Below are 16,781 nucleotides of genomic sequence, written 5' to 3'. Positions count from 1 at the left end.
AAGTCTCTTTTCTACAAAAAGCTGCTTGCCTCTGAGGACCTGATGTATTCCAAAAATAATAAACAAAAGTTTCTTTCTGCTTGCATGTTGGGTGATGCCTTTTCACCCTTTGATCCCCTCTCCTGGGCTCAGATCCTTCTCGATTATTAGCCTCCCTCCGTCGGGTTCACTACGACTTTCAACACAATCTCATCTGTGACATACACAAATCTTAATGTTTTTTTAAACAGTACGCTGTGGACATCCCTATGCCGGGTTCACTCTTGTCAACACACTATTCATTGGGACTTTCGGATTTGCCCACCTTTAACGGCAACCCTCCGTCGAGTTCACTCTTGCCAACTTTGTCAATCACACAGTTTCTTGAACAGTTCTTACAATGCGGGGTTCACTTCCCTTAGCTTCACAATCATCTGTCGGTCAAAGACTTTCGACTGTACAGAGGATTTTACTAGACACCTGTATGTCCACTTTGACCCCTTTCTTTCCTTTTTACAAGGCCTTCTGGTAACTGTAGTTTCAACAATAGGGTAGTCGTCCAGAGTTTCCCGAGTGAGCACCCACATGGTGCCTGACTCCTCTGTAGCTGATTTTCCCTTCTCGTGTTAACAGTTCTTTGTACTTTCTTCAATTAGCCGTTTCCTACTTTTGTTCAACACAGTTTGGTTTCTTATCGGCTCTCCCCTCGACTCCCCGTCTGTGATGAACCGCTTAGGTTTGGTTGTATGTACAGTCAAGGCCGGTATCACAATGGCAAGCATCTCTCCCCGGCTTGGTTATCAGCGGAGGAGGGCCCTGTGTACTGTTGACATCTTCTGCAACACACGCTGACTATTGTTTGCGGTCTTACGATTCCTTCCATGGAGGTTTCACAGGCCTGGCATGGAAAGGGCAAGGTTGCTTCTCTCCTTGTCACCTTCTCGATTTGCACTGTATTTCTCCTCCTCTTGAACTGCTGTGCTGAGTTAGCTCTCTCATCATGCGGTCTGCCTTGCTCATCCTGTGCTCCCATGCTCCACCTTTTATCCCTGTGGATAAGGGAAAGGGCCGTCAGGTATGTGTGATTCTGGTCAATTGCCTGACCCTTGTGGTGGGACATGTCATATAAACGGCCCTGGTGTTTGTCCATCGTCTTTTGTCGTGCGCAAAAGTGTTTGTGTCGGAAAAGTAGGGGGGGGGGTGCAGAGTGTTTGATTATCCTACAGGGTAGGATAGGGAAAAGGTGTTTTTAGAAGGGGGATACCATGTCTCACCCGTCGGTGTTCCACTTCCACTCCCCGAGGATCCCCCATCCAGGTGATCCTCCCTCACTGGTCTACCCCCAGGAACTGGATCCAATAGCAATGGCCGTGTCCTGGCCACCTGGATGACAGATCCCCGGGGACTTGTGTGGGAAATTCCTTCAGGTTTCTCACATGGGCAATGCTGTGTAAGGCACTGGATGCTTGTTTGCTGGTGGGGCAGTCACAACGTACATAGTGGGTATTTAATTTGGCAGATACAGCACCATTTTGGCTGCCGCATCGGCTGCTGCGTTCCCCATCGATATTTCATCTGTCCCTTGAGTAGGGGCGGCGCACTTAACGACCGCCACAATAGATGGCTGCGATAAAGCTTCTATCAGCATGTCTAGCAGTGCCGCATGCTGCACTGGAGATCCATCTGCCCTCCGAAACCCCCTCCTCTTCCAGCTGGACAGACTGGCATGTACCATTGTTGTAACATACACTGTGTCAGAATATATTGTCACATGGCACACATTTGACGCCCTCAGTGCTTCGATGAGCGCCACAAATTTTGCCGCTTGTGCAGAATAATGCATAGGCAACCTTTTCATGACCACCATCTTGTACTCCCCTTCCTCAAGTCAAACCACTGCTGCCCGTGTTCGTCTCTGCCCACCCTCCTGATCAATTGAGGATGACCCGTCAACAAAAAGTATCTCACCCTCTGTCAATGCACAGTCCCTTACTTTGGCACTCTTGTCCTCCTCCGCCACATATGTGGCACAGTCTGTTAGTCAGAATCCTGTGTAGTGCCTTATGAACCACTACACACAATTAAGACTACAAGTGGTAATACAAGTTCACCTTTGGTACAAGCCTGTACTACACTGTTAAAGTGGTAGCAGTAGCGGAGCAGCCAGACTTATCTCAAGAGTAAATGAGCAGTAGTAGAGATTACACAAAGGACCACAATTACTGTGACTCAAGCAAACACTGACTCAAGGTTTCAGGTAAAAAATATAAGTACATTTATTTTAAACCATCTGTTCATAAAACACTTCACTTCTATAAATTCGAAACCACACGTAAAATACACTACACACAACCAATTTCTCTTGTGTCAGTAAATTCAAGGTAAGTAAATTAGGATTTGACAGACCGGTGTTGCGATAATAACGCGTACCCGCGGATGGAAATGCTCATGAAGTTAAAACACACTTTGTACTTAAGAATTTCAAACAAGGGAAACGTGAATAAAAATCATAGGCAATACTTTTTCAAGGTAAGGAGACTCGAGGACTGGTTCAAAGATTCAGATTAAAGTCAATGGGCCTGCGCCAGTGTCAATGGAGCAGATGCTCAGTTCCCGAGGATCACACGTTGAACAGTTCGAGATTCGAGATGCCAAGAGTTCGTAAAGATTGTCAAATGGAAGGAAAAGTTATAAGAGGGAGTCCACCATGAATATAAATTGCTTATTTCCTATCTCCGACTCACCAAAGGTTCCTCTTCAGGGTGGGTAGTCGTCGACAAGACCGGACACGCGAGTGCTCTCTGTGGGCTGTCCTAATCAGGATACGTGTTTGTTCCGGGGAATGAGAAGGATCTATCTCCTACTAATGCTGCTCCCCCAAAGAGAGCGGAAGCCCCACCTGGCACCCTGTTTACCGGGGCCGCACTGCCCTGCTGCTGTTGCGGCAGTTGCCACGCATGTGTGTCCGATGCTTGGGGCTGCAGAATATAGGTTTGGTATTGCCTCTGTGGATACTCTTGATTCTGGTACCCTTGACCCTGTTGCTGGTACCCTAGTCCTTGGGGTCTTTGGGGTCCTTGGGGGCCTTGGCTCTGTTGCTGGAGCCCATAATTATATCCCACTGCAGACCTGCTCCCGACCCCACCTTAAACAATTCCAACATTGAGACTGTTCTAACCCATCTCCCCTGGGGAAGAACCCTCCTCCTCTTGCTCCTCGAAATCCCCCTCTTCCTCACTGCAGCCCCCCTTGTTGCCACCGTGGGCTGGGGTGCTGTTTCCCCCGCCCCAAAGTCCTTGTCCTCCATTGGCCCAGAGCACCGCATAGGGGCACACACAACTTGCTGGGTGCTCTCTGTTCCTTCTACCTGTACTAGTGTCAATACAGACCCCTGAACTGCTACCTTTGCCAATTTTTCTCCACCAATTTTGCTTCATCCCCCTGACGTCTTTCCGTTGTTTCCCTCTCTCGCTCTTTAATCCCTTTACAATGATGCACTATTATACTCTGTATTTCCGGCCATCCCTTCGCCTCATTACCCACAATCTTATCCAGTGCCTTCTGCACTTCATTTGGAAAACCCCTCTTTACAAGAAAATAGATGAATGGTAACGGATGATCCCACAGCCCTCCCATCTCAGCTCTCCACTTCTCTTGCATTTCCTTTTTTAACATATGTTTTATTGTTTTCATACATACAGATAAACAATATCAACTTTCCCCCCAACGCCCTCGTCCTTCCCCCCTTTCCCTCTCCGGTGGTGGTTCCGGGTCTTCTTGCTTCGGGACGGGAAAGCTTACAAAATTTTCAGGATTCTTATGTTGTGTGGGAACCATTGGAGCATGTAATCACTCTGCAGGTAAGTAATTATACTCCCCCAGTCTGTCTGAAAGGCCTCTGGCGTACCTTCAAGCTTGTAGGTCGTCCACTCTAGGGAGATAAATTGCCAAACTTTTTGGAGCCAGTCAAATATCGTGGGTGGGTCTTTTTGTTTCCATTGTTGGGCTATCGTCAGCCATGCTGCTATAATCAGCATCATCACCCTCCTCTGTTGTGTTCTTGAGAAGTCCCTGTGGCTTGTCTCCCACATTCCCGCCATCGATACCTTCTCCTGCAAGTCATCTGGCCATAGCATAATTTTTCCTAACTGGACTTTAACTTCTCCCCAGAATTGTTGAAGAAAGGGGGCTCTATTGAGCATCCAGCGAAAATAGCTGCCTAGCCTATTGGCTCCATACCATGTCTGAAATCCAAAGAAATTTGTGGCGGTACTGGCTGTCTAAATGTCCAAAAATCACTGGAGGATCTAGGGGAGACCCTGGTGTGTCTGTTGTCTCATTCCTGTGAGCTGCTGTGCCCGTTGAACTATATATCCAGTTTGAGGGCAGCGCAGTGTGCCGACTGGGCTGTGTCCGTGTGAGGGACGCAGGGAGTTGGTGGCGGAGGCGGGAAGCTGAGCGGGGGCCCCATGCCCTCTGCAAATTCTGACTACATACCACAGGAACGTGGTGCTGGCCACCTTCAACAATACGGCGGGGTGCTGGAGGCAACTGCCGCAGCCGTGCACCACAGCAGAGCTGGAGTGTGTGCCCCGGCCTTATGGCTATCGGGCGACCGCCCTGCTATTCGGCTCACAATGCTCTCACCTGTGAGTGGAGAGGAGAGGAGGCGGAGCGGACGAGCCCCCCTCAACTGCGGACACGCACGGATCGGACTCCGCCCTGGAACGTATGCCGGAGATACAGGCTCCTCACCGCTGCTTGGGAGCTGCTGAGGAGGACACCGAGGGAATCCTTCCAGCGCTTCCCCCCTGCTGCAAACACCATGGCGGACGTAATCAGACGCCCTGCAAACCGAAGGTGAGCCCGAGCCCCAAAGCTCCCAATAGCACACTCACACTGCTGCAACTATTGGCATTATGGCTCATCCACTGCAGCCAGACTGAGCACGCCGGCCCTGGCCGGAGCCCTTAGAACCCGTGAACACCATTAGCTGGCTAGACCCGCACCCATATCTAACCCTCTCCCATACCCTGCGTTCAGGCTGCGGCCCCCAGCGCGGCTGCCCCTGCCCGGCATGGCTCCCGCATCAGGTGTGGCATCTTGCTCTCAGTCCCACAATAGACTGCCTGACTCCTGCCCTAGACGCACAGCGCTGACCACATGGTCTTAAGGACTTGCGGTTTTTGCCTTTACCTGGCCACTCTCCCATGCTTTTTACCTCTTTTGATGGCTCATTGAGATCTGGGGCCTTCTGACAATGCAGGTCAGCTGTTCCCTCCTGGCTGGAGCTCTTGGAACTATGCTCCCACAACAGAGCTGAGACCAATTTGTGTCTGCAACCCTCCTGGGAGCACCAAATACAACAGGGAGGGGTACATTACCAAAGCAATAACCACGATGCTACACCAGCCAACAGTGCTCTCTTGCCACGGATAGGGTCGGAAATTCGTCCGCTCACTCACTGACGGGCAGAGTACTTACGAATCCACTAAAGGGCTCATGCCCAGCCAGAATTTTGCCTCACCCTCGCTTCACAACGTATATAAGGCACGAACTCTGCGCTCTGCACCCAGCAGCCGAGTCTTACCTCAGCAACCTACAAGAAATCCTCTGAGCGAAACTCTGGGGGGCGGCCAGTGACAACCGTGGACACCCTAATATTGCATCCAACTCTTGATGTAAAAACCTTTGGGGTCCCAGCTAGACTCAACCAATTACACTGTAAATTCTTTCCTGCTACAGACATCGCAGGCACCTCTCCTCCGTGCTCCGTAGAACTGGTGGGTGTTAATTAATCAGCAGCAGCCTAGGGTGTGTGGCGTGCACCGCACTACTCTCCTGGGTGCAGACCCCTGCTGGCTAGTATGACAGAGGGCGCCGGCAACAGGAAAAAACCTGGTGCAATGGATAAATAAGCTAAATCAACCCCATGCAGCGAAGCCAATCATCAGGAACAACCACTTCCGGGGCGCTCCGCGGCAGACGCTGGGGCTCCACCCTTACCAGACCTGTTAGGCATTATGGAGGCTATGGCAAAAGGATTTGCTGCTGTCCATGAGAAACTGGACGACATCAATGCGACTGTGGCCTCTATAAAAACCCAGCTAGCCCACGAAGGGGCCCGGATAGCAGAAGCTGAAGACTGTATAGGTACTGACGAAGACAATGGGCCTCAGCAAAAACGATGCTGGTGTGTTAATACCGGCATTGTTTACCGTCCCGTTGCATTCCGACCCGAAAACCCGGTATTAGCGGAACACTTAACAACGGTGCCGCTAATAGCGGCATAGGCGCGTACACGCGCCCCTTCAGGGAGCAAATACCGGCATGCCGGTAATAGGGGGTAATTCCAACCCACGCATACATGCAAATACCGGCATCGCAAAGCCGGTAATCACGGCCTGCACAATGCCGGCCATACAGGCATCTCAGACCACCCGCAAACAGCAAGCAGAATACAAGGCAGCTGCCACAGGTGCACGCAATCCCCACAGGTGGAGTCAATGGAGGCTATGCCAGTATAAACTGAGCACACCCACACACCACAACCCCCCCACAGGTGTAGGCAATGTAGAGTGGCCCAGTACAAAAGGAGCACACCTACACACCACACCCCTTCCTTCACCAAAATGCTAACACTAGCAGTTGCAATCATGGCACTGGAGGACATGCCTATACTGCTACAACTACAGCAACAACAACTACAGCAACAACAATAACAACTACAGCAGCAACAACAACAACTACAGCAGCAACAACAGGCAGCACAGTGGAGACGCAGGAGGAGAAGGAGGGTGAGACAGGCCCAGCAATTACCACCAGGGCAGCCACCACTGCCTCGCAGGCAGCCACCAATCCCTCGCACCAGACCCAGCCCATTCAACCTAACCCCTGAGCAGATCCACACCCTGTACCGGCTGGACTGTGACACCATCACCACCATAGTGGACATGATACAGAACGACATTGCCAGCCACATAGAAATACGCACTGCCATCCCCCCCACTACTAAAGGTGGTGTCTGTGCTAGACTTCCTGGCCACAGGCATCTACCAACACACAGTGGGCCAGCTGCATGGCATTTCACAACCACTATTTTCACACCTGTTGAACCAAGTGCTGGATGCCCTCCTGAAGCACGCAAGCACCCATATATCCCTACCACGGACTGACAAGGAGATAGCTGAAACCAAAGTAGGCTTCCATGCACTGGCAGGCATGCCCAATTGTGTTGGTGCCATCGACTGCACCCATGTAGAATTGCTAGTCCCCCATGCCATAGAGGCGGTGTACCGCAATCGCAAGCAATACCACTCCATCAATTTGCAAATGGTATGTGACTCCAGCAAGATCATCACCCATTGCTGTGCCCGATTTCCTGGATCCATACATGGTACTGCGCAACTCCACGCTACCACGTCATATGGAGCGACATGCTGGACCACGTGCCTGGCTGCTCTGTGAGTTGCACAACAACTCACCGAGCAGCCATGGCCGTGCTGTGGGGTACAGATGTGTGCGGATGCAGAAGGGGGGTGGCCTACTGCACCAGGGTGGGAAAGCGGGTGGGTAAAAGTCACCAGGGCGCCAATAGCCAGTGAGTGGAGAATGCATACAGAGCTAAACACTCCTCACCTGAACCAGCCAAACGGAACAGGACACATCACTGGGCCACATATCACAAATAATGCATATGGATGATAATAAGTAAGAGGCACAACCAGGCCACCATGCTGTTGGCAAGCAATGCATGACTGAATAGGATGGCAACTGTGCCAATGCGGCTAGTGTGACCATGCATAGCAAACGATATCCTGCATGAATTAGAGACTAAACATTGTCGCAATACCACAGCAGATCTGCCTCAGCATGCAGGAATACACCCTGCATCATCTAGTTAATCCCATCCAGTGTACCACACCTCATTACAGTATAAATTGCATCTAGGTGATTATTTTCTACACGTACAGGGACATGTGCATGCCCACACCAAGTAGCTGCTGCCATGACTGTGCTCCCTGAAGGTGGCAGTTCAGAGTGACACACACCGATTTGTTTCTTCTTGCAGGTGATGGAGGATATCCCTTGAGGCCTTGGCTACTTACCCCTGTGCGGAACCCGAACCCGCAGAACAGCCATGAAGAGGAGTACAATTGTGTGCACCCTCGCACACGTGTTGTCACTGAGCAGGCCTTTGGCCTGCTGAAGGCGCGGTTCCGCTGCCTAAGCAGGTCTGGTGGGGCACTCCTATATAGGCCTGAGAAGGTTGCAAAGATCACCATGGCCTGTGTCATGCTGCACATGTGCGTCCGAAGGAATGTACCACTGCCACCTGACATTGACATGCATGGGCCGGGTGAGGATGAAGGGGATGGAGACGGAGGCGAAGGAGCCTCCCTGCTAGTACGTGATGCACGGGATGGCCATGCTGTTCGCCAAGCACTAATTGACGAATACTTTTGAAATGCATGGACAAAATGTGAGTAATGTGTCTACAACACACTGGCTGAATGTGGACATGCACACTTTTTTGTTTAGAACTGTCCCGCTGTACACCAACACACAATAAATGAACTTGTACAAAATGAACAATGTCCAACCAATGATTTGCTAGCACACAACGGTGTATTTTCAGCAGACGTGATATGGGGAACATAATCCCCTCACAATACCCAGTAAACCCCCTCACCCACCCCATAACCCCAGAAAATACCCCTCTAAACTCCCTCACCCACCCCACAGATCCCAAATCTCCCCATATGTGCAACAAACAGTGTTCCCTTCACCAAAGTAGTTCTTCTTAATGTCATTGCCTGTACTGTTATTTCTTGGCAATTTTTGGGTATGGGGGTGACATGGCCGAGCGCCGTGCGCTCCTCCGCGTGAACCGCACAGGGCTCGATTGCACCGAGGTGGAAGGGGTTGTTGTAGTGGAGGTGTCAATTGTCAGTCCCATGGCTGGGCCAAGGTGTGGCCGCTGCATTTGCGGGAGATTTGCAAGAAGGGCCTGTGTGAGTGACCCCATGCACTCCCTGAAGGCACCCATAGATGTCTCCACAGCAGCAGTATTGGCTGCAATGGCCGCGGCAATAGCCCTCATGGCCTCATTCCCAGCCTCAACCTGTTGCCGCATGAGTTGCAGCATGGACTCTTGGCGGCCCTCTACCCTTGCCAGGCGAGCCTCGAAAGAGTTGTCGGCCGCAGGTGTACTGGTGGCTGGCAGGGTGGTGGCTGGCAGGGTGGTGGCTGGAAGGGTGGTGGCTGGAAGGGTGGTGGCTGGCAGGGTGGTGGCTGGAAGGGTGGTGGAAGGCACCTGCGTGGGGCCCTCGCCCAGGGCACTGTCCTCCTCAAAGATGGCAATGTCTGATTCTCCTAGGTCCGAGTCATGGAGGCACGGATCGTCCAGGCTCTCAGACTCCGCAGGGCGGGGTGGCTGGCAATAGGGCTTGGGGTGGGTGTGCAAGACATGATTCCAGCCTCATCATCCACCTCTGTGGACACAAAGTCTGTGGTGGCTGGCAGAACAGCTCCCACTGTTGTGGGTGCCTGCTGCTGTTCTGTGGCTGCAGGTGTCCCCTGCAGGGTTACTTGCTTGCGTGGCACACTGGCTGTTGCTGCAGGCATTTTCTTGGGCTGGGGGGTGGCGGTGGCCCTGGTCCCTTTGCGTGCACTGGATGTACTTGCACCCCTGTCCTGTGTTCCACCTTCCTCATCGGTGCCTGGGGGATAGAGGAGATGCAGGTCATCAGTGATGTTGTCAAATGGCAGCTATGATGTATTGCAGTGTGATATTTTCATACATTCAGGCATCATTTCATTTCTGGGGTGTGGCATTTGGTGTCCTGAGGGGACATGTGGCCAATCAATGCATGGCTGGTGGCATAGCATTGGTTTGGTGTCTGTGTGGTGGGTTCCATGGGCATGGTTGGGTCATGTTGCACCTCTGTTGGGATTGGGATTGTCACTCAGCATGCTTGTGGGGCAGGGTGTGGCACTCATTCTTCAATGGATATGTTGATGTAGCCTTGGGACATGCATTACCTTGCCTAGTCTCACTTCCACATCACTTGTGCCACATCATGGTTTAGTATACGTGGATGTGATGGTTCACTCACCTTCTTCTGTGGTAGATGCAGCGCCAACCTCCTGGTCTCCTATTCCCTCAATTGATTCCGGGTCAATGAATGCACTTGCGGTCTCCTCCCATGCCGTCAACTTCACAGGGGAGTGTGGGCCACCGCCTGTCGCCATTGCGGCCCTCCTGTTCTCCGCCAGGATCTTCCTCCCCCGGAGGCAGAGGTCGTCCCAGCGCTTCCGGCGGTCACGCACACTCCTTGGGGTGCTCCGCACTGACGACACCCTCTGTGCGACCTCCTGCCAGACCTCTTTTTTTTGTTTGGGCTGCATGCCTGAGGTCTGTGCTCCCGATTGTATCTGCATGCTGTTCGAGGGTGTTGGCAAGCATGGTGAGTTCCGCGTCAGAAAAACGCTGCTTTCTCTTCCTTTGGGAGGATTTCCTGGTGGCCTTCGACATCCTGCTTCTGTTGTGGCACACAACAACACGAGAGTAGTGGTGGTTATGGAGGATGGCAATGGATTGTGTTTTTAAAGATGGCCGCCGGCCCATTTCCCGTTCCTGCGCGATGATGTAATTTCTGGGTCCTTTTTTTTGCGAACACGGTAATACCGTGCCGGTATTTAGTGGTTGTTATGATGCAGTTACGGAAAGGGCGGCACCCGCAATGCCGGTATAGGGGGGTTGGTGGCCCGTTACCGGCATGGCGGTTTTGCCAATACCTGCATGGGGGAACGCACGTTCTCGCGCACTCGTAATCACCCGCTGTTAGCGGGTTCATACGGGCATGGACTTGCACGTTCCGGCATGCCGGTATTGAACACGCTGTTACCGGGATACTCGTAATGAGGTCCAATATCTGATCGTTGCAAGATACAGTGGCCTCACTCTCCAATGAGATGAAACTAACTAAGAACAAATGCGACGATTTAGAATCTCGCTCCAGCAGGAACAATATACGCATTGTGGGAGTCCCAGAAAATGCGCTTAATGGTAAGATGGAGTTGGCTATCGAAAACTTGCTTAAACCCCTCCTGGATCAACCGAATTTGTCTCTGTTCTTTACCATTGAGAGAGCACATAGGGCGCTTTCGCCTATACCTAAGCCAGGAGAATACCCCAGACCCATAATTGCAAAAATCCTAAGCTACCGAGACAGAGACGCAATTCTTTGACTTGCCAGAAAAAGGAAAGAACCGAAACTGGGTTCCTAGACTATCCGCATCTTCCAGACTTCTCTGTCCAGGTTCAGTCGGAACGATGCCAATTCACTGGGGTGAAGAAACTACTTCGAGAAAGAAATTTACAATATGCAATGCTGTTCCCCGCGAGAATGAAACTGCAATTCTGAGGCAAACGCTACTTCTTCACTGTCCCGAGTGAAGCCATCAAATTCATTGAGGCACAGATCCATGTAGCCAATGCTCCGGAAGCCCCTATCGATGACAACGACTGAATCTTTACACTCCAAGTTATTTGTGCTACGTATAAGTCCAGTGTTATTATTTGTAACATGTGAAGATGGTATTTCAAATTAGCCGCTCACCTTGATGCGGGTCTCAGAAAGGGGGCATGACTGTCATTCGCCGTCCTGTTTGGCGTTTGTATCCGCGTTGGCGGTTACGCGCTGGAAGGGCGTGCGGAGGTTCCACTACGTGATTTCTCTGTTACTCACCCTACGGTCTAGTGGTTTTCCAACATGGCGTCGCTGGTAGTATTTCTTTCCTCCTCTCCCAGCGATCGCGGCGTTGCAACCCCCCTTCTCTGCGCTAGCTCGCTGCTTTGGGTTTACACGCTAGTTTTCCAGCCTTGGCCTCCTCGGTCACTTTCTGTACTTTCGGTCCGCCCTCTCCGGACTATCTCTCTCTCTCTTCCTTCCCTCAGCTCTACGGTGCGCTGTTCTCCACGCCCGCCTCCTCTGCCTTACCTTTCGGCTGCGCTGTCATTCAGCCGCCCTGGTTCCTGTTGCTCCGGAGTTGTTTTCTCTGCTGGTACCCTTTCCGGCGGCTATCTTTCTCTCCGGAACCTTCTTTGCTTCGGATGTCCGGCTTTGCCTGCTTCCATCAGCTAACTGCCTCAAGAACTCCACTACAACTGCTTGCTCCAGATCCTCTCGAACCGCTGCACTCCTCGGAGGGTTTTTTCTGCCTGAACAGGCTTTTTCCCTTCGTACTGTCTCGCCTCGGGAAGGGGGCCCCAGGTTTGCTATACTTTAGCACTCACTGTGGCTTCCTCTCGAGACAGATACTTTCAACATAAAAAGGAGAAGGACTATCTCTCTCACAGGCAACTGCAACCGGAGGACTTTGAATCAGGTGAGGAGAGTGGGGAGGAACGGGAGTCAGCGGAATCGGCCAAAGCGGACAATGACCCCCGCACACCAGCAATTGCCGTACGGTAACAGTGCTCCCACTAGCAACCGCTAAATTAGTGTGTCTAAGTTGTGGTTCCCTATGGCCACTTGGCCTAATGGGTTAGTTAAGGGTAGGGTAGGGGTGGGGGTTTACACTGCTGGGTTGGGGGTGGCAGTGTGGGTGGTGGGTGGGCGATCAGTTATGAGTCATCCACAAGTAGGGGACAGTAACGGATGCGCCAGTTGCACGAAAATGTTGGAGAGTTTTTCACTAACCATTAAAACACTGACAGGCACAGACAGGAACGGAAGGTGTGCACACATGAAATTGTCACACATTATGGGTACTACTCCATCATGCAGAAATGCTGCAACAGGTGGCAATCCTAAACTGGAATATTAGGGGGTTGGGGAACTTCACTAAGTCTCGTAAGGTGGTCGCCTTTGCACATAGACCGAAAGCCAATATCCTTTTCCTTCAGGAGACCCATGCAACTGAAGCTACATGTCGCAGGATTGCCCCAAAGTGGGGACCGAACAGATGCTCCACCTCATACTCCACGCAGTCCAGAGGGGTTGCCATACTTATACATAAATCCCTAAAGGCGACAGTCAAGCACTCACATATCGACCCTGACGGGCGTTATATAATTTTACATTGTATACTTGAAGGGCTAGAGACCATAGTAATAAATAATTAGTGCCTGAACACTGATACCCTGGAATTCTTTGTCCACATCCAATACATCTTGTCGGGTTACTTTGAGATTCCCCAAATCTGGCGGGGTGACATGAACCTGATACCAGACCGTACACTGGATAGATACAACAGTGCGCCCAGGCCCCAAACCCGGGCGGCCTGCCAATTACTCTCCACTATGCAGATGTATGACCTCCGAGATGCATGGAGAACTATATAGCCCACTTCCAAAGAATTCTCTTTCAATTCCTCGGTGCATAACATGTCATCCCGTATCGAGCTCTTCCTAATCTCCAGCTCATTGATGGGGGGGGGTGTTAAAGGTTGAAATTAGACCCCGCACATTATCCGACCACTCCCCTGTGCTCTTAACCCTGAAATTCAGAGACATCCCCGAGGCACGTACCTGGAGATTTAAATCCGAAGCCCTGCACGATGTAGTGTTTCGGGATGACATCAAAAATGATATTGACACCTTCTTTGCATGCAATTGTAACGCTCACCTGGTTCCCCCGGAGGCGCTGGTCTTGATCTGGCGAGGATACTGTCTTCAGTGTTAGGCGCAGGGTTCGTTTTGCTCCCGGACTGGGCCCCCTTCCTACCGACAGTTTAAGCTGAAGAGTGAGATGTCTGCAAGGGTAAACCAAGGTATTAGTGTTTGGAAGGTTGGGAAAGTTCCTTGCCCCTCTCGCCCTTTCTTTCCCCGTGGAACTGGATTGTTATTGCGCTTACCTTATATAGGTAATTGCCGGGCTCTCCATCCTGCGTCTTGTGCAGGGGCGCTGGGTCCAGTTGCTTCACTGGATGCGAGCTCTGCCTCTTGATAGCAGAGGATTTGCTGAGAGTGAAGACGCCGTTAATGCACGAGCGTGCCTTGTAAGTACTAAAGTTCCTTTTAGATTGTTCTCTTCTCTTTCAAAAGTCTTAAGTCTTTAAGTCTGTGTCTTTTCCCTTTTTAGATGCTGTGGCGATGAAGATTATCCTTCTAATGGCACGTAAGTAGAAAGACTATTCTAGCGCTGTAAAATGCACCGTAATGTCTCTTTTGTCTTTGCAGGTGCCGAGGAGCCACGCGAACAGATTGGAAGCAAACGTAACACAGGTGAGTAGTCTTGTAACTAAGCGTTACTAACCGAAGTATCTTGCCTTGCAGGTGCCGGAATGCAGCGCGAGCTGAGTTGGTATGGGCGTAACACAGGTAAGCAGGCTCTGTAGTTAAATATTCCTGACCGATGTTCTTTCTCTTTGCAGATGTCGGATGCCGGAAGAGAAAGGCAGAAAAAGGCGCTTCGGATGCTGCCGCTGGATTAGGTAAGTAGATTTGCTGCCTTTGCTTTAGCCTAACCTGTGCCCTTGTCTTGCAGGAGCTGCAGAATACTGAAGAAGACTGAAGGTTGGATCCCAGCAGGTTATTTCGTATTCACAGGATCTGGAGCTGGAGGTTTCCTGGAGCTGACACGGTGAGCGTCCTGCTGCAGATGCAGAATAACGCGAAGCACGTGAAACCAATCGGGTGTGGTTTAAATAGCCTTCTGTAGTGCTTAGGCGTCTTCTTCCACGGCCCCACCCAGGTAAGAAAAGAGTTCCAGATTTCTAGAAGAGTTCCTGTGTTCTTCTTCCAGGGAGTGGCTCCTGCTCCACCCAGACAGAAAAGTAGTCCCAGGCAGAGCAGGATCAGGAGACCAGTTAGCTGGTAAGTAAGCAGCATGGTCTGCTACAGGTAGGTCCACCAAGCACTCTTACCTAATATGAGATATGAGCCCGGCGCTTCCAGTGCCGGGACCGGTCACCATCATGAGCCTGGCGCCACTGACGCCAGGACAAGGTCCAAAAGGTCCCAATCGGGACTGGCTGGTTCCTGGGATCAGAGTTATGGGCCTACTTCCAAGGTCGTGGGGCAAGTCCTGACCCCTTGGAAGCAGGGATCATGACAGCACCCCCCCTCAAGGCCCCTCCCAAGGTTGACTTCTCCGGAGGTCTTGGTTTGTTAGGAAATGTCCGATGAAATTTCTTGATTAGTCGGGGTGCATGTACATGTTCTGCAGGTTCCCAAGATCTTTCTTGGGGGCCGTAGCCTTTCCAGTCAATCAGGTAGTGTAGTTTTGATTTGGAGATCTTGGAATCCAGGATATTTTTGATTTCAAACTCAAGTTCTCCATCGACTAGGATAGGTTCAGGAGATTTAGTCAGTCGGGTTTCTGGTTGAACAGGTTTTAGTAGTGAAACATGGAAGACTGGGTGCATTTTCATGCGAGGGGGTAAATCCAACTTGACCGCTACTGGATTTATTATGGCAGTGACAGAGTAGGGTCCTAGGTATATTGGGTTAAAGGTGCGTGGTCCCTTTAGGGGTAAATATTTGGTGGATAACCAGACTTGATCTCCTATTTGGTATTGAGGGGCTTCCTTTCGATGTCGATCTGCTCCTTTCTTGTATTGTTCCTTGGCCCTTTGAAGGTGGGTAGTAGTTTCCTTGAAGGCTTGGGTGATGGTTGAATGTAGGTGGTCAACTGCTGGTGTTCCAAGATCCTGAGGTGGATCCAGGTTAGAGGTTCGAGGATGATTACCATACAAAAGAAAAAACGGGGTCTTTACGGTTCCAGAGTGGACTGAGTTATTATAAGCGTACTCGGCTATCCAAAGGATGTCCTTCCAAGTTCCTCCTGTCTGTTGCAGCATGCAGCGTAGGTACTGTTCCAAAGTCTGATTGGTCCTTTCGGTCTGACCATCGGTTTGTGGGTGGTGACTGGTGGAAAGCCTCACATCAATTTGAGCCAACCGACAGCAACTCCGCCAGAAGTGGGAGATGAATTGACTTCCTCTGTCTGAGATTAAAACTGAAGGAAAGCCATGCAACCGAACGATGTTTTCAAGAAATTCTCGAGCCAGGATTGCTGCTGACGGTAACCCCTTTAGTGGGATGAAATGTGCCATTTTTGAAAATAAGTGTACGATTACCAGGATTGTATTGTATCCGGAACAGGGAGGTAAGTCGGTGATAAAGTCCATGGAAAGGGTATGCCAGGGATGAGGTGGGATTTCAATTGGTTGTAAGAGGCCTGCTGGTTTTTCCTTAGGACTCTTGTTCTGGGCGCACACTCCACAGGACATGACAAAGTTTCTGATGTCTTTTCTCCAAGATGGCCACCAAAAGTGACGCTTGACCTTTTCCGAGGTCTTGGCCATACCGGGGTGTCCTTCCATTAAGGAGTCGTGATAACAAGAGATGACTTGATTTTGTAAGCTGGTACAGGGTAGATAAAGTCGTTCCTTGGAGTATAATAAGTCGTTCTTTACTGTGAAGTCTTCCCCCTGAAGCTGCCATTTTTGTATGTCTGTTGGAGTTACAAGTTGTTTCACCTGGGCTTCAATTTCTTCAATGGATTGCATGCCGATCAGACCCAGGATTCTTTGTTCAGGAATAATAGGTACGAGCTCAGGGTTAACCATGTGGTCATCTACTCCAATTCGAGAGAGGGCATCCGCTTTACCATTCTTATTGCCTGGTCGGTAGGTGATTATAAAATCAAATTCGGCAAAAAATAATGCCCAGCGAAGTTGTCTGGAGGATTGAGCTTTGGCTGATTTCAGATACTGTAGATTACGATGGTCAGTAATGACAGTGACTGTGTGTCGGGCTCCTAGGAGATAATGCCGCCAGGCCTTAAAGG

The sequence above is a fragment of the Ambystoma mexicanum genome, chromosome 6q (assembly GCF_040938575.1).
Source record: "Ambystoma mexicanum isolate Mex_15411 chromosome 6q, UKY_AmexF1_1, whole genome shotgun sequence".
Classification (NCBI taxonomy): domain Eukaryota; kingdom Metazoa; phylum Chordata; class Amphibia; order Caudata; family Ambystomatidae; genus Ambystoma; species Ambystoma mexicanum.
The sequence above is the reverse complement of the archived record's forward strand: the minus strand, read 5'-3'. Positions refer to the sequence as shown.